Source organism: Nerophis ophidion, linkage group LG08, assembly GCF_033978795.1.
Source record: "Nerophis ophidion isolate RoL-2023_Sa linkage group LG08, RoL_Noph_v1.0, whole genome shotgun sequence".
In the NCBI taxonomy this organism is placed as follows: Eukaryota; Metazoa; Chordata; class Actinopteri; order Syngnathiformes; family Syngnathidae; genus Nerophis; species Nerophis ophidion.
In genome coordinates this window covers 2538297-2562999 of record NC_084618.1, presented here as the reverse complement: position 1 = coordinate 2562999, position 24703 = coordinate 2538297, and the positions used below count along the sequence as shown (strand labels likewise).

The window sequence follows — 24703 nt, the reverse complement described above, 5'->3', positions numbered from 1 at the left end:
CACTAATACACCCCCATACCATCACACATGCTGACTACAACACTTTCACCCTACAACAATCACTAATACACCCCCATACCATCACACATGCTGCCTAGAACACTTTCACCCTACAACAATCACTAATACACCCCCATACCATCACACATGCTGCCTAGAACACTTTCACCCTACAACAATCACTAATACACCCCATACCATCACACATGCTGACTAGCAACACTTTCACCCTACAACAATCACTAATACACCCCCATACCATCACACATGCTGACTACAACACTTTCACCCTACAACAATCACTAATACACCCCCATACCATCACACATGCTGACTACAACACTTTCACCCTACAACAATCACTAATACACCCCCATACCATCACACATGCTGCCTACAACACTTTCACCCTACAACAATCACTAATACACCCCCATACCATCACACATGCTGACTACAACACTTTCACCCTACAACAATCACTAATACACCCCCATACCATCACACATGCTGACTACAACACTTTCACCCTACAACAATCACTAATACACCCCCATACCATCACACATGCTGACTAGAACACTTTCACCCTACAACAATCACTAATACACCCCCATACCATCACACATGCTGACTACAACACTTTCACCCTACAACAATCACTAATACACCCCCATACCATCACACATGCTGACTACAACACTTTCACCCTACAACAATCACTAATACACCCCCATACCATCACACATGCTGACTACAACACTTTCACCCTACAACAATCACTAATACACCCCCATACCATCACACATGCTGACTACAACACTTTCACCCTACAACAATCACTAATACACCCCCATACCATCACACATGCTGCCTAGAACACTTTCACCCTACAACAATCACTAATACACCCCCATACCATCACACATGCTGACTACAACACTTTCACCCTACAACAATCACTAATACACCCCCATACCATCACACATGCTGACTACAACACTTTCACCCTACAACAATCACTAATACACCCCCATACCATCACACATGCTGACTACAACACTTTCACCCTACAACAATCACTAATACACCCCCATACCATCACACATGCTGACTACAACACTTTCACCCTACAACAATCACTAATACACCCCCATACCATCACACATGCTGACTACAACACTTTCACCCTACAACAATCACTAATACACCCCCATACCATCACACATGCTGCCTAGAACACTTTCACCCTACAACAATCACTAATACACCCCCATACCATCACACATGCTGACTACAACACTTTCACCCTACAACAATCACTAATACACCCCCATACCATCACACATGCTGACTACAACACTTTCACCCTACAACAATCACTAATACACCCCCATACCATCACACATGCTGACTACAACACTTTCACCCTACAACAATCACTAATACACCCCCATACCATCACACATGCTGCCTAGAACACTTTCACCCTACAACAATCACTAATACACCCCCATACCATCACACATGCTGACTACAACACTTTCACCCTACAACAATCACTAATACACCCCCATACCATCACACATGCTGCCTAGAACACTTTCACCCTACAACAATCACTAATACACCCCCATACCATCACACATGCTGACTACAACACTTTCACCCTACAACAATCACTAATACACCCCCATACCATCACACATGCTGACTACAACACTTTCACCCTACAACAATCACTAATACACCCCCATACCATCACACATGCTGACTACAACACTTTCACCCTACAACAATCACTAATACACCCCCCATACCATCACACATGCTGCCTAGAACACTTTCACCCTACAACAATCACTAATACACCCCCATACCATCACACATGCTGACTACAACACTTTCACCCTACAACAATCACTAATACACCCCCATACCATCACACATGCTGCCTAGAACACTTTCACCCTACAACAATCACTAATACACCCCCATACCATCACACATGCTGACTACAACACTTTCACCCTACAACAATCACTAATACACCCCCATACCATCACACATGCTGACTACAACACTTTCACCCTACAACAATCACTAATACACCCCCATACCATCACACATGCTGACTACAACACTTTCACCCTACAACAATCACTAATACACCCCCATACCATCACACATGCTGACTACAACACTTTCACCCTACAACAATCACTAATACACCCCCATACCATCACACATGCTGCCTAGAACACTTTCACCCTACAACAATCACTAATACACCCCCATACCATCACACATGCTGACTACAACACTTTCACCCTACAACAATCACTAATACACCCCCATACCATCACACATGCTGACTACAACACTTTCACCCTACAACAATCACTAATACACCCCCATACCATCACACATGCTGACTACAACACTTTCACCCTACAACAATCACTAATACACCCCCATACCATCACACATGCTGCCTAGAACACTTTCACCCTACAACAATCACTAATACACCCCCATACCATCACACATGCTGCCTAGAACACTTTCACCCTACAACAATCACTAATACACCCCCATACCATCACACATGCTGACTACAACACTTTCACCCTACAACAATCACTAATACACCCCCATACCATCACACATGCTGACTACAACACTTTCACCCTACAACAATCACTAATACACCCCCATACCATCACACATGCTGACTACAACACTTTCACCCTACAACAATCACTAATACACCCCCATACCATCACACATGCTGCCTAGAACACTTTCACCCTACAACAATCACTAATACACCCCCATACCATCACACATGCTGACTACAACACTTTCACCCTACAACAATCACTAATACACCCCCATACCATCACACATGCTGCCTAGAACACTTTCACCCTACAACAATCACTAATACACCCCCATACCATCACACATGCTGACTACAACACTTTCACCCTACAACAATCACTAATACACCCCCATACCATCACACATGCTGACTACAACACTTTCACCCTACAACAATCACTAATACACCCCCATACCATCACACATGCTGACTACAACACTTTCACCCTACAACAATCACTAATACACCCCCATACCATCACACATGCTGACTACAACACTTTCACCCTACAACAATCACTAATACACCCCCATACCATCACACATGCTGACTACAACACTTTCACCCTACAACAATCACTAATACACCCCCATACCATCACACATGCTGCCTAGAACACGTTCACCCTACAACAATCACTAATACACCCCCATACCATCACACATGCTGCCTAGAACACTTTCACCCTACAACAATCACTAATACACCCCCATACCATCACACATGCTGCCTAGAACACGTTCACCCTACAACAATCACTAATACACCCCCATACCATCACACATGCTGACTACCACACTTTCACCCTACAACAATCACTAATACACCCCCATACCATCACACATGCTGCCTAGAACACTTTCACCCTACAACAATCACTAATACACCCCCATACCATCACACATGCTGACTACCACACTTTCACCCTACAACAATCACTAATACACCCCCATACCATCACACATGCTGACTACAACACTTTCACCCTACAACAATCACTAATACACCCCCATACCATCACACATGCTGACTACAACACTTTCACCCTACAACAATCACTAATACACCCCCATACCATCACACATGCTGACTACAACACTTTCGCCCTACAACAATCACTAATACACCCCCATACCATCACACATGCTGCCTAGAACACTTTCACCCTACAACAATCACTAATACACCCCCATACCATCACACATGCTGACTACAACACTTTCACCCTACAACAATCACTAATACACCCCCATACCATCACACATGCTGACTACAACACTTTCACCCTACAACAATCACTAATACACCCCCATACCATCACACATGCTGACTACAACACTTTCACCCTACAACAATCACTAATACACCCCCATACCATCACACATGCTGCCTAGAACACTTTCACCCTACAACAATCACTAATACACCCCCATACCATCACACATGCTGCCTAGAACACGTTCACCCTACAACAATCACTAATACACCCCCATACCATCACACATGCTGACTACCACACTTTCACCCTACAACAATCACTAATACACCCCCATACCATCACACATGCTGACTACAACACTTTCACCCTACAACAATCACTAATACACCCCCATACCATCACACATGCTGCCTAGAACACTTTCACCCTACAACAATCACTAATACACCCCCATACCATCACACATGCTGACTACAACACTTTCACCCTACAACAATCACTAATACACCCCCATACCATCACACATGCTGACTACAACACTTTCACCCTACAACAATCACTAATACACCCCCATACCATCACACATGCTGACTACAACACTTTCGCCCTACAACAATCACTAATACACCCCCATACCATCACACATGCTGACTACAACACTTTCGCCCTACAACAATCACTAATACACCCCCATACCATCACACATGCTGCCTAGAACACTTTCACCCTACAACAATCACTAATACACCCCCATACCATCACACATGCTGACTACAACACTTTCACCCTACAACAATCACTAATACACCCCCATACCATCACACATGCTGACTACAACACTTTCACCCTACAACAATCACTAATACACCCCCATACCATCACACATGCTGACTACCACACTTTCACCCTACAACAATCACTAATACACCCCCATACCATCACACATGCTGCCTAGAACACTTTCACCCTACAACAATCACTAATACACCCCCATACCATCACACATGCTGACTACAACACTTTCACCCTACAACAATCACTAATACACCCCCATACCATCACACATGCTGACTACAACACTTTCACCCTACAACAATCACTAATACACCCCCATACCATCACACATGCTGCCTAGAACACTTTCACCCTACAACAATCACTTATACACCCCCATACCATCACACATGCTGCCTAGAACACTTTCACCCTACAACAATCACTAATACACCCCCATACCATCACACATGCTGCCTAGAACACTTTCACCCTACAACAATCACTAATACACCCCCATACCATCACACATGCTGCCTAGAACACGTTCACCCTACAACAATCACTAATACACCCCCATACCATCACACATGCTGACTACCACACTTTCACCCTACAACAATCACTAATACACCCCCATACCATCACACATGCTGCCTAGAACACTTTCACCCTACAACAATCACTAATACACCCCCATACCATCACACATGCTGACTACAACACTTTCACCCTACAACAATCACTAATACACCCCCATACCATCACACATGCTGACTACAACACTTTCACCCTACAACAATCACTAATACACCCCCATACCATCACACATGCTGCCTAGAACACTTTCACCCTACAACAATCACTAATACACCCCCATACCATCACACATGCTGCCTAGAACACTTTCACCCTACAACAATCACTAATACACCCCCATACCATCACACATGCTGCCTAGAACACGTTCACCCTACAACAATCACTAATACACCCCCATACCATCACACATGCTGACTACCACACTTTCACCCTACAACAATCACTAATACACCCCCATACCATCACACATGCTGCCTAGAACACTTTCACCCTACAACAATCACTAATACACCCCCATACCATCACACATGCTGACTACAACACTTTCACCCTACAACAATCACTAATACACCCCCATACCATCACACATGCTGACTACAACACTTTCACCCTACAACAATCACTAATACACCCCCATACCATCACACATGCTGACTACAACACTTTCACCCTACAACAATCACTAATACACCCCCATACCATCACACATGCTGCCTAGAACACGTTCACCCTACAACAATCACTAATACACCCCCATACCATCACACATGCTGACTACCACACTTTCACCCTACAACAATCACTAATACACCCCCATACCATCACACATGCTGCCTAGAACACTTTCACCCTACAACAATCACTAATACACCCCCATACCATCACACATGCTGCCTAGAACACTTTCACCCTAGAACAGTCCCCGTGGTTCTTTTCCACTTTGGTCCACAGTTTCCAAAAACAATTTGAAATGTGGACTCGTCAGACCACAGAACACTTTTCCACTTTGCATCAGTCCATCTTGGATGAGCTCGGGCCCAACAAAACCGGCGGCATTTCTGGTTGTTGTTGATAAATGGCTTTGGCTTTGCATAGTAGAGTTTTAACTTGCACTTACAGATGTAGAAACCAACTGTAGTTACCGACAGTGGTTTTCTGAAGTGTTCCTGAGCCCATGTGGTGATATCCTTTACACACTGATGTGGCTTTTTGATGCCTGAGGGGTGGAAGGTGGGTAATATAATGGCTTACGTGCAGTGATTTCTCCACAATCTCGCAACCTTTTAATGATATTACGGAGCGTAGATGGTGAAATCCCTTTTAATTTCTTGTTGAGAAATGTTGTTCTTAAACAATTTGCTCAGGCATTTGTTGACAAAGTGGTGTACCTCGCCCCGTCCTTGTTTGTGAACGAGTGAGCATTTCATGGAAGCTGCTTTTATAGCCAATCATGGCACCCACCTGTTCCCAATTAGCCTGTACACCTGTGGGATGTTCCAAATAAGTCTTTGATGAGCTTTCCTCAACTTTCTCACTCTTTTTTGCCACTTGTGCCAACTTTTTTGAAACATGTTGCAGGCATCACATTCCAAATGAGCTAATATTTAGCAAAACATACCAAAGTTTCTCGGTGTGAACATGAAATATGCTGTGTTTCTGACAACTTCACTGCTTGTGGGTTTTATATATATTATATATGCATGCATGTCAGTGTTTCCCACGCAGTATTTGTTAGTTAAGGTGTTGTCTCCTCAGGGGGAAGTGGGCCGTCGCCCGGGACGGTGCGGGGTGGGTGTATGGAACAGTGTCATTTGTAATTTGGCCTGTCATCACTGTCACGTCTCCATCTCATCGCTTGCCTGGGGGGCCAATAGACTACAGACTGTGGTGAAGTAGGCCGGCTTCGTCGCATGAAGAAACCTACAATTTTTGTTTGTTTTTTCCGGTCCGAATGGCAATATGCAATATATATCTCGATATTTTTTTTTGTAAAGTAAACACAGAACAGTCCTACTTGCCTGAGATACTAAGTATGTCATTATTTTGACTTCGTAAATATTTACTTACGAAGACAAAATAATGACTAAGTCAAACTAATGACTTACTGTAAGTAAGCGTTTGCAATAAGCATTTGAAAAAAAGATTTAAAAGTGGGGCCACATGCTGACATATGCTCGACTCATCATGCATCATTTATTACAGCATTTAGGAAACCTGTAGTTCAGGGGCGCTCACACTTTTTCTGCAGGCGAGCTACTTTTCAATTGACCAAGTCGAGGAGATCTACCTCATTCCTATTTATAATTTATATTTATTTATTTATGAAAGAGACATTTTTGTTAACAAGTTAATGGTGTTTAATGATAATACAAGCATGTTTAACACACATAGATTCCTTTCTTTCATGAAGACAAGAATATAAGTTGGTGTATTACCTGATTCTGATGACTTGCATTGATTGGAATTAGACAGTAATGATGATAACGCCCACATTTTCAAATGGAGGAAAAAAAAAAGTCCTCCTTGCTGTCCAATACCACATGAAAGTGGTTGGATTTGGCATCTCATTTGTCCAACTTGCATACTCCTTTTTAAACACTTTGTTATGAGAGTAGCATATGTGTGTGGCCCTTTAATGTCTGGCAGCAGGTGAGTGTGCGGGTGGGCAAGCAAGTGAGAAAGCGGTCGCTGAAATACATTGGCATCAAACTCCGTAGCTTGCTAGCTTGTGCACGCTAGCTTTCTGAGACTCTTATTTTGTTAGCACAGGCAGGAGGAAGCAGGTCTTTTATGGTGAAGACAGGAACTGTGCAGTCGGTCTTTAGAGTTTTGACAGTAGGTACGGAGTCTCTAGAAATAAAATGTGTTTCTCTGCGTCCGCCCTGTTAGTGATTTTTGTCTTAAATATGAGCTCGCAGCAGCCAGCGTCATCTCACAAGATCCTCGGGTGCCGAGAATGTCAAACAACTGACGAAAGTGAAGTCTTGGTATGATTGATGATTGCTCATTTTTATGTCGGTTTTGTAATGCCTGGCTTGAGATTGACTGACACACCCTCCGAGATCGACGTAATGCCCACCCCTGCTGTAGTTGATTGTTATATTTTTGCCAACATGTGACAGCAGGGACCCTGCCTTTCAAAACTAGGCTGCTACATTACTAATGATTCATGTAACTATTTGCTGAAAAAAATAGTACAATAGCAATAGGAGAGACTATCCATCCCTGAACACCATGGAGTTCATGTTTGGTTACATGCTCTGTGTGTAACCAATCAGTTGGTTGTGTGGGTGGGACAATGCTGGGTGCTGCAGAGACATACTGACAGAGGCAGGGGCAGTATGAAGTGTAGCAGCTTGTTAAGACTTTACTTTAGCCCCAAATGATAATATAAATACATTTAATAAAGTCAAATACAAATAAGGCAACAAGAGAAGTATCCTACACTTCTCTTTTGTAAAGTGAATGTGAACAGCCGATATGGGCATCTACATCTACATCTACATTTACATCTACATCTACATCTACATCTACATTTACATCTACATCTACATCTACATCTACATCCTGCTATATGATTTGCCTGAGAAGCTGGACAGGACAAAAACAGTTTAGGCAGTGGCTCTTTGTTGTTAAGGCGGGAAACCCTGCACGTGTATATGTGTGTGTATGTTTGTGTATATTTGTATGTATGTGTGTGTATGTACATATTTATGTATGTGTATGTGCATATATATATATCAATGTGTGTATGTATATGTATAAACATAAATATATATATATATATACACAGTGTTTATATATATGATATACGTATAATATACACACATAAATATATATAAAGTATGTGAATATATATAATATATATAATATACACATACATATACAATATACATCCATCCATCCATCCATTTTCTACCGCTTATTCCCTTTCGGGGTCGCGGGGGGCGCTGGCACCTATCTCAGCTACAATCGGGCGGAAGACGGGGTACACCCTGGACACATGTGTATATATATATCTATATATATATCTATATATATAGATATATATATAAGAAAATGTCTGTTACCCTCGCACTTTTTTCTCTTTGTTACTTCTTCCTTCTTCCTGTCCTCCTTTTGTATCCTCTTCCCCTTCACCGCCGCAGTGTCCTTGAAAACACAACTGTGACCTTGTCGCTGAGCGCGGCAGAGAGCATCACACACACACACACACACACACACACACACACACACACACACACACACACACACACACTCACCAAGCCCGACAAAGTCTTTCCTATAGTGTATACATAATTCATCATCATTAAAGTCTGCTGCATATAATGATACATGCACATATTGATACATGCACATATTGATACATGCACATATTGATACATGCACACATTGATACATGCACACATTGATACATGCACATATTGATACATGCACATATTGATACATGCACATATTGATACATGCACATATTGATACATGCACATATTGATACATGCACATATTGACACATGCATATAATGATACATGCACATAATGATACATGCACATATTGATACATGCACACATTGATACATGCACATATTGATACATGCACATATTGATACATGCACACATTGATACATGCACACATTGATACATGCACATATTGATACATGCACATATTGATACATGCATATATTGATACATGCACATATTGACACATGCACATATTGATACATGCACATATTGATACATGCATATAATGATACATGCACATATTGATACATGCATATAATGATACATGCACATATTGATACATGCATATAATGATACATGCACATATTGATACATGCATATAATGATACATGCACATATTGATACATGCACATATTGACACATGCATATAATGATACATGCATATAATGATACATGCATATAATGATACATGCACATAATGACACATGCATATAATGATACATGCATATAATGACACATGCATATAATGACACATACACATATTGATACATGCATATAATGATACATGCATATAATGATACATGCATATAATGATACATGCACATAATGACACATACACATATTGATACATGCATATAATGACACATACACATATTGATACATGCACATATTGATACATGCATATAATGATACATGCACATAATGACACATGCACATAATGACACATACACATATTGATACATGCATATAATGATACATGCATATAATGATACATGCACATAATGACACATACACATATTGATACATGCATATAATGATACATGCATATAATGATACATGCATATAATGATACATGCACATAATGACACATGCATATAATGATACATGCATATAATGACACATGCATATAATGACACATACACATATTGATACATGCATATAATGATACATGCACATAATGACACATACACATATTGATACATGCATATAATGATACATGCATATAATGATACATGCACATAATGACACATACACATATTGACACATGCATATAATGATACATGCATATAATGATACATGCATATAATGATACATGCACATAATGACACATACACATATTGATACATGCATATAATGATACATGCACATATTGATACATGCACATATTGATACATGCACATATTGACACATGCATATAATGATACATGCATATAATGATACATGCACATATTGATACATGCATATAATGATACATGCACATATTGACACATACACATATTGATACATGCACATATTGATACATGCATATAATGATACATGCACATATTGATACATGCATATAATGATACATGCACATATTGACACATACACATATTGATACATGCACATATTGATACATGCATATAATGATACATGCACATATTGATACATGCATATAATGATACATGCACATATACATACATGCATATAATGATACATGCACATATACATACATGCATATAATGACACATGCATATAATGATACATGCACATATTGATACATGCATATAATGATACATGCACATATTGACACATACACATATTGATACATGCATATAATGATACATGCATATAATGATACATGCACATATTGACACATACACATATTGATACATGCATATAATGATACATGCATATAATGATACATGCACATATTGACACATACACATATTGATACATGCATATAATGATACATGCACATATTGATACATGTACATAATGATCCAAACCTGCAAGTGATCACTACTTTAACCACATGTAACCACAATAACAACAAAGTCACTCCAAAAAGAGCACTAAAGTAAGACTAAAAGTATTGTTCCTCCACAGTGGAACATTAATATTAATAGTGCAAATGAACAATAAATCAATCAATCAATACTGTAAATTCAAGGTGTTCAAAGTGTGGCCTTTTGTTGTATGCGGCTCATTTTTTAACGCCACATTCTAAAAATATTATTAGTGGAAAAAAACACTAAAAAGTCGAGCGAACAGATTAAATATAATGAGAAAATGTTGCACTGTTAACTCTAATAACTCATGTAATATAAAACTGTCATTGCTCCAAATATAATAATGAATCAAAGTTCATCTTGGGACAAACAATTGCGCTATTTAAAGCTCCAAATAATTCACATAAAATATTCAGTCAAATAAACATTTTTCCATTGTAAAATATCGCATATTTAGCTTATTTGTGTTTTTGCCATAAAAAAAAAAAACAGTGGGTTGTCTTTTACAGAAAGGGTATGTAACTTAAAATGTTATATACCCTTTCTGTAAAACATGTACATTTATATGGAGAGATTTTAATATATCACTTATTACTTACTTAAGATTTTTATGACTGAGACATAAAATAATGTGTATATATACATATATATTAATACATATATATGTATATACGTGTGTGTGTATGTATATATATATGTATGTATATATAAAGATAGATAGATATATATAGTATATACGTATATGTGTATGTATATATATGTTTGTATACATATATGTATAAAAACGCGTTTATATACGTATATGAATACATATGTTTAATGTTTAACATGTATATAAATACACATATGTATATAAACATATATGCAACTTATATATAAATAAACATATATGTCCATACATATATACACACACTTGTGTTTAAATACATATATGCATATAAACAAACATATTTACAAATCTATATGTAAATATTTATATATGTTAGTCTACATATATGTGTATAAACATATATGTGTGTGTGTATATATGTATATATATGTTTATATGTATATATTTATATATGTATATATATATATATATATATGTGTATATGAATATATATATAAGTGTGTACATGTAATTTCAGCGTTCTTTAGAAAAAAAATGTTGTGTACTTTAATGGCAGTTGTTTGTTGGAAAAATATGTTTTAGGAACCTCCCCCAACTGTGTTCAACCAATCAGCGGTCAACAACACAGCCTGCCCCCTCTGAAGTTCCTGGAACTATTCACAAGGCCCAACTCGCTACCAGGAACTAAAGATAAAATCGGGTATATTTTGGTGGAAACACAGGGGGAACTTTATCTGGTTCCTGAAGTCATCAGCTGCTCCATGATTGACAGAATTCTTAACGAGGTGATTTGTAGCAACGTTACGGATGGCAACGTCCCATTGTCACTTTTTTCCTGCCTGCACCTTTTCAAACATTGATGAGGGTTGATTGTTGCCTGAGTAAGACGAGCCCGTAAAGTCCTCTGATGGCGTCCTCTTCAGCCATTCTCTTGCTGTCCCACCTCCTTTTCCCTGACGCGGACACGATGCTGATACTCACCACACCGTGTGGCAGCAGGCCTGCAAAGAATCATCCCAAAAACAAAAGCTCCCGTTGCCATGGCGACCATTCCCAAGGGGAAAAGTTGAATATCTCAGCGACCCCCTTTTTGTCTGCCCCCCCCCCCCCCCCCCCCCTTGCAGTTTGATGCTTCCTTTTGTCTCCCACACACACTCACTTGACTCTTTTAGCCACGTTAGCTCATTGCTAAGTCGGTTTTTCTTACTTGAATCAGTAGTTTTGGTCATGTTTGCTCGCGTCATTTACCACTAATAGTACATTTCAGTATTTCCTCTTGACCCATGCATTGATGGATTGTTTGAAAGGTGTATTAGTAGATTGTACAGTACAGTACAGTACATATTCCGTACAAAGTGGTCAATTGTACGGAATATGTACGTATGTTTTAACCTACAAAAAGCATGGATTTTGATACTCAAAGAACATCAAAGTTTTGTTCTTGCTTGCTAGCGTCGTTTATTGAACAGGCGTCAGCCGGCAGTCCACAACATATCTTGTATTATGTGTGACTGCCATCTGCTGCTCACACTTTGCCTCGCGGTCAGCATTATTACGTACATATGTACGTATGTTTTAACCTACAAAAAGCATGGATTTTGATACTCAAAGAACATCAAAGTTTTGTTCTTGCTTGCTAGCGTCGTTTATTGAACAGGCGTCAGCCGGCAGTCCACAACGTATCTTGTATTATGTGTGACTGCCATCTGCTGCTCACACTTTGCCTTGCGGTCAGCATTATTACGTACATCGGACACACCGAGTTATACGGCGCACTGTCCATTTTTTAGAAAATGAAAGGATTTGAAGTCCGCCCTGTAGTCTGAAAAATGTGGTGGATTGATATTTAATATGCACTATATTGCCAAAAGTATTTGGCCACCTGCCTTGACTCACATATGAACTGGAAGTGCCATCCCATTCCTAACCCATAGGGTTCAATAAGACTTTTTGCAGCTATTACAGCTTCAACTCTTCTGGGAAGGCTGTCCACAAGGTTGTGGAGTGTCTTTATATCTTCTGGGAAGCCTGTCTACAAGGTTGTGGAGTGTCTATATATCTTCTGGGAAGCCTGTCTACAAGGTTGTGGAGTGTGTTTATATCTTTTGGGGAGGCATTCCACAAGGTTGTGGAGTGTTCATATCTTCTGGGAAGCCTGTCCACAAGGTTGTGGAGTGTGTTTATATCTTTTGGGGAGGCTTTCCACAAGGTTGTGGAGTGTGTTTATATCTTCTAGGAAGCCTGTCCACAAGGTTGTGTAGTGTGTTTATATATTCTGGGAAGGCTGTCAACAAGGTTGTGTGTGTTTATATCTTATGGAAAGCCTGTCTACAAGGTTGTGGAGTGTGTTTATATCTTTTGGGGAGGCTTTCCACAAGGTTGTGGAGTGTTCATATCTTCTGGGAAGCCTGTCCACAAGGTTGTGTAGTGTGTTTATATCTTCTGGGAAGGCTGTCCACAAGGTTGTGGAGTGTGTTTATATCTTTTGGGGAGGCTTTCCACAAGGTTGTGGAGTGTTCATGTCTTCTGGGAAGCCTGTCCACAAGGTTGTGGAGTGTGTTTATATCTTCTGGGAAGGCTGTCCACAAGGTTGTGGAGTGTGTTTATATCTTCTGGGAAGGCTGTCCACAAGGTTGTGGAGTGTGTTTATATCTTCTAGGAAGCCTGTCCACAAGGTTGTGTAGTGTGTTTATATTTTCTAGGAAGCCTGTCCACAAGGTTGTGTAGTGTGTTTATATCTTCTGGGAAGCCTGTCCACAAGGTTGTGGAGTGTGTTTATATCTTTTGGGAGGCTTTCCACAAGGTTGTGGAGTGTTCATATCTTCTGGGAAGCCTGCCCACAAGGTTGTGTAGTGTGTTCATATCTTCTGGGAAGCCTGCCCACAAGGTTGTGGAGTGTGTTTATATCTTCTGGGAAGGCTGTCCACAAGGTTGTGGAGTGTGTTTATATCTTCTGGGAAGGCTGTCCACAAGGTTGTGGAGTGTGTTTATATCTTCTAGGAAGCCTGTCCACAAGGTTGTGTAGTGTGTTTATATTTTCTAGGAAGCCTGTCCACAAGGTTGTGTAGTGTGTTTATATCTTCTGGGAAGCCTGTCCACAAGGTTGTGGAGTGTGTTTATATCTTTTGGGGAGGCTTTCCACAAGGTTGTGGAGTGTTCATATCTTCTGGGAAGCCTGCCCACAAGGTTGTGTAGTGTGTTCATATCTTCTGGGAAGCCTGCCCACAAGGTTGTGGAGTGTGTTTATATCTTCTGGGAAGGCTGTCCACAAGGTTGTGGAGTGTGTTTATATCTTCTGGGAAGGCTGTCCACAAGGTTGTGGAGTGTGTTTATATCTTCTAGGAAGCCTGTCCACAAGGTTGTGTAGTGTGTTTATATTTTCTAGGAAGCCTGTCCACAAGGTTGTGTAGTGTGTTTATATCTTCTGGGAAGCCTGTCCACAAGGTTGTGGAGTGTGTTTATATCTTTTGGGGAGGCTTTCCACAAGGTTGTGGAGTGTGTTTATATCTTTTGGGGAGGCTTTCCACAAGGTTGTGGAGTGTTCATATCTTCTGGGAAGCCTGCCCACAAGGTTGTGTAGTGTGTTTATATCTTCTGGGTAGGCTGTCCACAAGGTTGTGGAGTGTGTTTATATCTTCTGGGAAGCCTGTCTACAAGGTTGTGGAGTGTGTTTATATCTTTTGGGGAGGCATTCCACAAGGTTTTGGAGTGTCTTTATATCTTATGGGTAGGCTGTCCACAAGGTTGTGGAGTGTCTATATATCTTCTGGGAAGCCTGTCTACAAGGTTGTGGAGTGTGTTTATATCTTTTGGGGAGGCATTCCACAAGGTTGTGGAGTGTTCATATCTTCTGGGAAGCCTGTCCACAAGGTTGTGTAGTGTGTTTACATCTTCTGGGAAGGCTGTCCACAAGTTTGTGGAGTGTGTTTATATCTTCTGGGAAGGCTGTCCACAAGGTTGTGGAGTGTGTTTATATCTTCTAGGAAGCCTGCCCACAAGGTTGTGTAGTGTGTTTATATATTCTGGGAAGGCTGTCCACAAGGTTGTGGAGTGTGTTTATATCTTCTAGGAAGCCTGTCCACAAGGTTGTGTAGTGTGTTTATATTTTCTAGGAAGCCTGTCCACAAGGTTGTGTAGTGTGTTTATATCTTCTGGGAAGCCTGTCCACAAGGTTGTGTAGTGTTTTTATATCTTATGGGAAGGCTGTCAACAAGGTTGTGTGTGTTTATATCTTATGGAAAGGCTGTCCACAAGGCTGTGGAGTGTCTTTATATCTTCTGGGAAGGCTGTCCACAAGGTTATGGAGTGTGTATGTATCATATGGGAAGGCTGTCCACAAGGTTGTGGAGTGTGTTTATATCTTCAGGGAAGGCTGTCCACAAGGCTATGGAGTGTGTTTATAGCAGTTTTCCACCATTCTTCCAAAAGTGCATTGGTGAGGTCACACACTGATGTTGGTGAAGAAGACCTGGCTCTCAGTCGCCATTCTAATTCATTCCAAAGGTGTTCTGTCGGGTTCACGTCAGGACTCTGTGCAGGCCAGTCAAGTTCACCCACACCAGACTGTGTCATCCATGTCTTTATGGACCTCGCTTTGATGGAAGAGGAAGGGGCCTGCTCCAAACTAATCCCACAAGGTTGGGAACATGGAATTGTCCAAAATGTTTCGGTATCCTGGAGCATTCAAAGTTCCTTTCACTGGAACTAAGGGGCCAAGCCCAACTACCTGAGAAACAACCCCACACCATAATTCCTCCTCCACCAAATCTCACACTTGGCACAATGCAGTCAGAAATGTAGCTTTCTCCTGGCAACCTCCAAACCCAGACTCATCCATCAGATTGCCAGATGGAAAAGTGTGATTCATCAGTCCAGAGAAGGCGTCTCTACTGCTCTAGAGTCCAGTGGCGACTCGGTGATGTATGGCTTAGATGCAGCTGCTCGGCCATGGAAACCCATTCCATGAAGCTCTCTGCGTGCTGTACGTGGGCTAATTGGAAGGTGACATGAAGTTTGGAGCTGTGTAGCAACCGACTGTGCAGAAAGTCTTTGCACTATGCTGACCTCGCTGGCAGTTTACCTGGCCTACCACTTGCTGGCTGACTTGCTGTTGTTCCCAAACTCTTCCCTTTTCTTAGAATAAAGTTGACTTTGGAATATTTTGGAGCGAGGAAATTTCACGGCTGGATTTGTTGCACAGGTGGCATCCTATGACAGTTGCACGCTGGAAATCACTGAAAGCGGCCCATTCCGTCCCAAATGTTTGTAGAGACAGTCTCCATGTCTAAGTGCTTGATTTGATACACCTGTGATTAGTGATTAGGACACCTGATTCTCAGCATTTGGATGGGTGGTCAAATACTTTTAGCAATATAGTGTATGTGGATAAGATATTTACATACAAGTCTTAATATCAGCGCAAAAGCGTGTTTACAAATCCTTCTATCATCAGCCGTTCTCTGAAGAATGATAACAAAAACATATTACACAGCAGAAACATACACAAAAACATGTTACACAGCAGAAACATACACAAAAACATGTTACACAGCAGAAACATACTCAAAAACATGTTAAATAACAGAAACATACACAAAAACATGTTACACAGCAGAAACGTACACAAAAACATGTTACACAGCAGAAACATACACAAAAACATGTTACACAGCAGAAACATACACAAAAACATGTTACACAGCAGAAACATACACAAAAACATGTTACACAGCAGAAACATACACAAAAACATGTTACACAGCAGAAACATACACAAAAACATGTTACACAGCAGAAACATACACAAAAACATGTTACACTTCATGCAAAAGCCCTCCCGGAGTCCGCTTCCTGTCTCACTCTCTCACTTCCTGTATCTGCGGCGAGAGAAAGACAGGAAGGAAGTGTGTTTGTGTATGTGAGACCGGAGCATTCAGCACTGACACGGCCGTACGGTCTTTCTGCAATCAATCCATCTGGAGCTGAAGAACAAGTGCTAACACCAAACTACGCTTGGTGAGCATAAAAGACGTTAACATACTTCCAAGATGGCGCCAAGTATGAAAATCTAGGATGTTTAGGATTAAACAAACAAAAGTAGTTGAAATGGCAAAATGGTGCCAGTGATGCTTTTATTTGGGGGACTGACATTTCTTTGGTCTAGACTCTAGACCAGGGCTCCGGAACCCAAGACGTTTAAAGAGCCAAACGGCAAGCTGTCTTCTTCTAATGAATTTATTACAATCTTTGGCAAGCTGGGCAATTTTTGCTGTGGTCTGGAACAAAATGGTAATGTTTGCTGTGGTCTGGAACAACATGACACACAAACTACTATCAGAAATGTGAGTTGCAATTTATTTGTTTTTTTGCACCATGACTGGGGAAGGTTGTTTGGAATGTGTCTTATGAATAAATGCTGTGCTATTGTTTTTTAAAATACATTGAATGGTCATTGATTAACATGCTATCCTTTTTAACTAGTTTTGTTTGTTTAAACCTAAAAAATCATGGATTTTGATACTCGGTGCCATCTTGAAAGTATGTTAACATCTCTTATGCTAATGTTAGCATGCTAGCGTGTAACGCAGGGGTGCCCATTACGTCGATCGCGAGCTACCAGTCGACCGCGGGGGGTGTGTCAGTCGATCTCCAGCCAGGCTTTTAAAAAAAATAGACCTAAAAATGAGTGATCATCAATCTTCACCAAGACGTCACTTAAATGACATTCACGGTACCGGAGGGTCTTGTGAGATGACGCTGGCTGCTGCAAGATCATTATTATGAAAATATGACCGAGAGGAAGGCGAGAAACACTTTTTATTTCAACAGACTCTCGCGCCGTACCTTCCGTCAAAACTCTAAAGGCCGACTGCACATTTCCTATCTTCACAATAAAAGCCCTGCTTCATGCTGCCTGCGCTAACTAAATACAGAGTCTCGGAAAACTGGCGTGCACAAGTCCGAGACTCTTATTTTGTTAGCGCAGGCAGCATGAAGCAGGGCTTTTATTGTGAAGATAGGAAATGTGCAGTCGGCCTTTAGAGTTTTGACGGAAGGGACGGCTCGAGATTCTGTTGAAATAAAAAGTGTTTCTGGCCTTCCTCTCTGTCATTTTTTCATAATAATGAACTGGCAGCAGCCAGCGTCATCTCACAAGACCCTCGGGTGCCGTGAATGTCAATCAAGCAAGCTACGGAATTTGCCGCCATTGTTTTTCTTGTAAAGTGTATGGAAGCTGGATGAATTAGATGCCAAAAACCAACCACTTTCATGTGGTATTGTACAGAAAGGACAACTTTTTTTCTCCTCCATTTGAAAATGTGGGCGTTATCATCATTACTGTCTGATTCCAATCAATGCAAGTCATCAGAATCAGGTAATACACCAACTTATATTCTTGTCTTTGTGAAAGAAAGACATCTATATGTGTTACACATGCTTGTATTATCATTAAACACATTTAACTTGTTTACAAAAATGTCTCTTTCATAAATAAATAAATAAAAATGATATATATAAATGAGGTAGATCCCCTCGAGTTGGTCAATTGAAAAGTAGCTCGCCTGCAGAAAAAGTGTGGGCACCCCTGGTGTAATGCTAGCTGTGCAGCAAATTTTGTGTGTTTACACCTAAAAATTATGGATTTTGCTACTTGACACTATCTTAGAAGTACGCTAACTTGTCCAATGTCATTATGCTAACTTTAGCATGCTAACATTTTATGCTAGCCTTTTCACTAATTGTGTTTGTTTAAACTTAAAAATCATGTATTTTGATATTTGGCGCCATCTTGGAAGTATGTGAACATCTTTTATAGTTAGATTAGATTAGATAGTACTTTATTTATTCCGTCAGGAGAGTTCCTTCAGGAAAATTACAATTCTCAGCACAATCCCATTCAAGATCAGACAAACATTAAAGGGAGACAGAACAGGATCGCTGACGGGTCTGCCGGCTTCCAGCGCCCCTTACAAAAAAAAGATGAGATACAGGTAAACAAGGGGGGGGGAATAGAAGATAAAAATAAAATAAAAAAATCGGTCTTAGCCTGGGCCCTGGAGAGGGGGTAGTAGTAGCATGCTAACGTTTTTTTTTTTGCTATATTTTTGTTATTTTTGCATGTTTGAACCAAGAAGTCCTGGATTGAGATACCTGACAGCATCTTAGAAGTATACTGTTTTTGATGGACCAGAGGTCCAGAGGGCCCGAGGGCCAGGGGTTGAGGACACATAGCAGGACCATCAACATCTTCCATGTGCTAATTGTCACCCCAAATGGATGAATGAATGAAATGTGGTCCCATAGGGGAAATGTTTGTTTACCAGACGGAACAAGGCCAGTGTAAAAGGATGGTCTCTACCACCTACTCGTGTCTGCTCGTCTTTTATCCGGGGGCACGGACAGAAAGATGGCGAGAGGACGCAAGGTTGTGAGGCGTGATCGCCAGCCTGCTGCATTTTTGTGTGTCACTGGTGGAGGAGAAGCTCCATTAGGGAATTAGTTGACATCTGGACAAAGTCCTCACTGTCCTCCTCTCGCCTCACGCTGCTACTCACACTGCATACTAGGGGGGGGGCCATGCTGCCTTATATATATATGTGTGTGTGTGCGTGTATATAATGTGTGTATGTATATACAAACCCTGTTTCCATATGAGTTGGGAAATTGTGTTAGATGTAAATATAAACAGAATACAATGATTTGCAAATCCTTTTCAAGCCATATTCAGTTGAATATGCTACAAAGACAACATATTTGATGTTCAAACTCATTAACTTTAGAATTTGATGCCAGCAACATGTGACAAAGAAGTTGGGAAAGGTGGCAATAAATACCGATAAAGTTGAGGAATGCTCATCAAACACTTATTTGGAACATCCCACAGGTGTGCAGGCTAATTGGGAACAGGTGGGTGCCATGATTGGCTATAAAAACAGCTTCCCAAAAAATGCTCAGTCTTTCACAAGAAAGGATGGGGCGAGGTACACCCCTTTGTCCACAACTGTGTGAGCAAATAGTCAAACAGTTTAAGAACAACCTTTCTCAAAGTGACATTGCAAGAAATTTAGGGATTTCAACATCTACGCTCCATAATCAATCAATCAATCAATCAATCAATGTTTACTTATATAGCCCTAAATCACTAGTGTCTCAAAGGGCTGCACAGACCACCACGACATCCTCGGTAGGCCCACATAAGGGCAAGGAAAACTCACACCCAGTGGGACGTCGGTGACAATGATGACTATGAGAACCTTGGAGAGGAGGAAAGCAATGGATGTCGAGCGGGTCTAACATGATACTGTGAAAGTTCAATCCACAGTGGATCCAACACAGTCGCGAGAGTCCCGTTCACAGCGGAGCCAGCAGGAAACCATCCCAAGCGGAGGCGGACCAGCAGCGCAGAGATGTCCCCAGCCGATACACAGGCAAGCAGTACATGGCCACCGGATCGGACCGGACCCCCTCCACAAGGGAGAATGGGACATAGAAGAAAAAGAAAAGAAACGGCAGATCAACTGGTCTAAAAAGGGAGTCTATTTAAAGGCTAGAGTATACAAATGAGTTTTAAGGTGAGACTTAAATGCTAATATCATCAAAAGGTTCAGAGAATCAGGTAAGCGGCATGGCCGGAAACCAACATTGAATGACCGTGACCTTCCATCCCTCAGACGGCACTGTATCAAAAACCCACATCAATCTCTAAAGGATATCACCACATGGGCTCAGGAACACTTCAGAAAACCACTGTCACTAAATACAGTTTGTTGCTACATCTGTAAGTGCAAGTTAAAGCTCTACTTTGCAATCAATCAATCAATCAATGTTTATTTATATAGCCCCAAATCACAAATGTCTCAAAGGACTGCAGAAATCATTACGACTACAACATCCTCGGAAGAACCCACAAAAGGGCAAGGAAAACTCACACCCAGTGGGCAGGGAGAATTCACATCCAGTGGGACGCCAGTGACAATGCTGACTATGAGAAACCTTGGAGAGGACCTCAGATGTGGGCAACCCCCCCCCCCCTCTAGGGGACCGAAAGCAATGGATGTGGAGCGGGTCTAACATGATACTGTGAAAGTTCAATCCATAGTGGCTCCAACACAGTCGCGAGAGTTCAGTTCAAAGCGGATCCAAGACAGCAGCGAGAGTCCCGTCCACAGGAAACCATCTCAAGCGAAGGCGGATCAGCAGCGTAGAGATGTCCCCAACCGATACAGGCGAGGGGGGGACATAGGAGAAAGAAAAGAAGCGGCAGATCAACTGGTCTAAAAAGGAGGTCTATTTAAAGGCTAGAGTATACAAATGAGTTTTAAGGTGAGACTTAAATGCTTCTACTGAGGTAGCATCTCCAACTGTTACCGGGAGGGCATTCCAGAGTACTGGAGCCCGAACGGAAAACGCTCTATAGCCCGCAGACTTTTTTTGGGCTCTAGGAATCACTAATAAGCTGGAGTCTTTTGAAGGCAGATTTCTTGCCGGGACATATGGTACAATACAATCGGCAAGATAGGATGGAGCTAGACCGTGTAGTATTTTATACGTAAGTAGTAAAACCTTAAAGTCACATCTTAAGTGCACAGGAAGCCAGTGCAGGTGAGCCAGTATAGGTATATATGTATGTATATATGTATATAAAGGTATATACAGTATAGGTATATATGTATGTATATATGTATATAAAGGTATATACAGTACAGGCGTAATGTGATCAAACTTTCTTGTTCTAGTCAAAAGTCTAGCAGCCGCATTTTGTACCAACTGTAATCTTTTAATGCTAGACATGGGGAGACCCCAAAATAATACGTTACAGTAATCGAGACGAGACGTAACAAACGCATGGATAATGATCTCGGCGTCTTTAGTGGACAAAATGGAGCGAATTTTAGCGATATTACGGAGATGAAAGAAGGCCATTTATCAACAACATCCAGAAACGCCGCCAGCCTCCCCGGGCCCAAGATCATCTACGATGGACTGATGCAAAGTGGAAAACATTTCAAATTGTTTCTGGAAATATTCAACATCGTGTCATCCAGACCAAAGGGGAAGCGAACCATCTAGACTGTTATCGATGGAAAGTGTAAAAGCCAGCATGTGTGATGGTATGGGGGTGCATTAGTGCCCAAGACATGGGTAACTTACACATCTGTGAAGGCACCATTAATGCTGAAAGGTACATACAGGTTTTGGAACAACATATGCTGCCATCTAAGCGCCGTCTTTTTCATGGACGCCCCTGCTTATTTCAGCAAGACAATGCCAAGCCACATTCAGCACGTGTTACAACAGCGTGGCTTTGTAGTAAAAGAGTGCGGGTACTTTCCTGGCCCGCCTGCAGTCCAAACATGTCTCCCATGGAAAATGTGTGGTGCATTATGAAGTGTAAAATAGGACAGCGGAGACCCCGGACTGTTGAAGGACTGAAGCTCTACATAAAACAAGAATGGGAAAGAATTCCACTTTCAAAGCTTCAACAATTAGTTTCCTCAGTTCCCAAACATTTATTAAATGTGTTGTTAAAAGAAAAGGTGATGTAACACAGTGGTGAACATGCCCTTTCCCAACTACTTTGGCACGTGTTGCAGCCATGAAATTCTAAGTTAATTGTTATTTGCAAAAAAAAAAATTTGTTTATGAGTTTGAACATCAAATATGTTGTCTTTGTAGCATATTCAACTGAATATGGCGTGAAAAGGATTTGCAAATCATTGTATTCTGTTTATATTTACATCTAACAAATTTCCCAACTCATATGGAAACAGGCAAAAATTTTAGACACACCTTCTCCTCATTCAATGTTTACTTTCATGACTATTTACATTGTAGATTGTCACATCAAAACTATGAATGAACACATGTGGAGTTATGTACTTAACAAAAAAAAATAATAGAGAACATGTTTTTTAGTCTAGTTTCTTCAAAATAGCCACCCTTTGCTCCGATTACTGCTTTGCACACACTTAGCATTCTCTCCTTGAGCTTCAAGAGGGAGTCACCTGAAGTGGTTTTCACTTTACAGGTGAGTTTGAAGCTCTGGGTAAGAAACACTTTTTTGTGGGTCATTTATCCAGACAGCATAGTAACAGCGTATGTTGAAGCACAGTACGTCTGACTATGGCAGCCGGAGTGCTCCGACAATCCATCAAGAGGTGCGCCTTGCACAAAAGTGCTACTGAAACTTTTTGACAGATATTTGTGTAATCATCTATGTTCTCCATGAAACATCAACGTGTTGGTGTTACTTGCTTACTGGTACTTGCTTGTGTAAGAGTAATTATCTGTGTGCTCACTTCTATCATCACCACATCCATACTGCTTTGTGGCCGCCATTAATCATTTAAGGTTCTTTTGTGTTTAAAAACATTACACACACACACACACACACACACACACACACACACACACACACACACACACACACACACACACACGGCTTTGTGTTTGGGCAGCTTAGCAGTGAAAAGCAGGATTAAGCTACTAAGTGTCAATGCAACAGAAACCAGTCCGCTCAGATGAAGTCCAGCTTCCATTCTACACCTTCTGTTTCAGTAAGTAACGTGTCCGCCGTTGTCGAGGAGTACAGTTTGTATGTT

General features: G+C 41.0%; 1 protein-coding gene across 4 annotated transcripts in view; it reads left to right on the top strand.

Moving 5' to 3' along the window:
- strbp (spermatid perinuclear RNA binding protein) overlaps nucleotides 1–24703 on the top strand; it is a 143977-nt gene that overhangs the window by 65591 nt on the left and 53683 nt on the right. The window contains exon 1 of one of the 4 annotated variants that reach the window (XM_061907473.1): nucleotides 18035–18116. The exons of 2 other annotated variants lie outside the window; for them this stretch is intronic. The gene's annotated coding sequence lies outside the window, so the exon portion shown is untranslated. Of the gene's footprint in view, nucleotides 1–18034; nucleotides 18117–24637; nucleotides 24659–24703 lie in introns of those variants that run through there. One more of the 4 variants, XM_061907475.1, reaches the window with a different exon arrangement.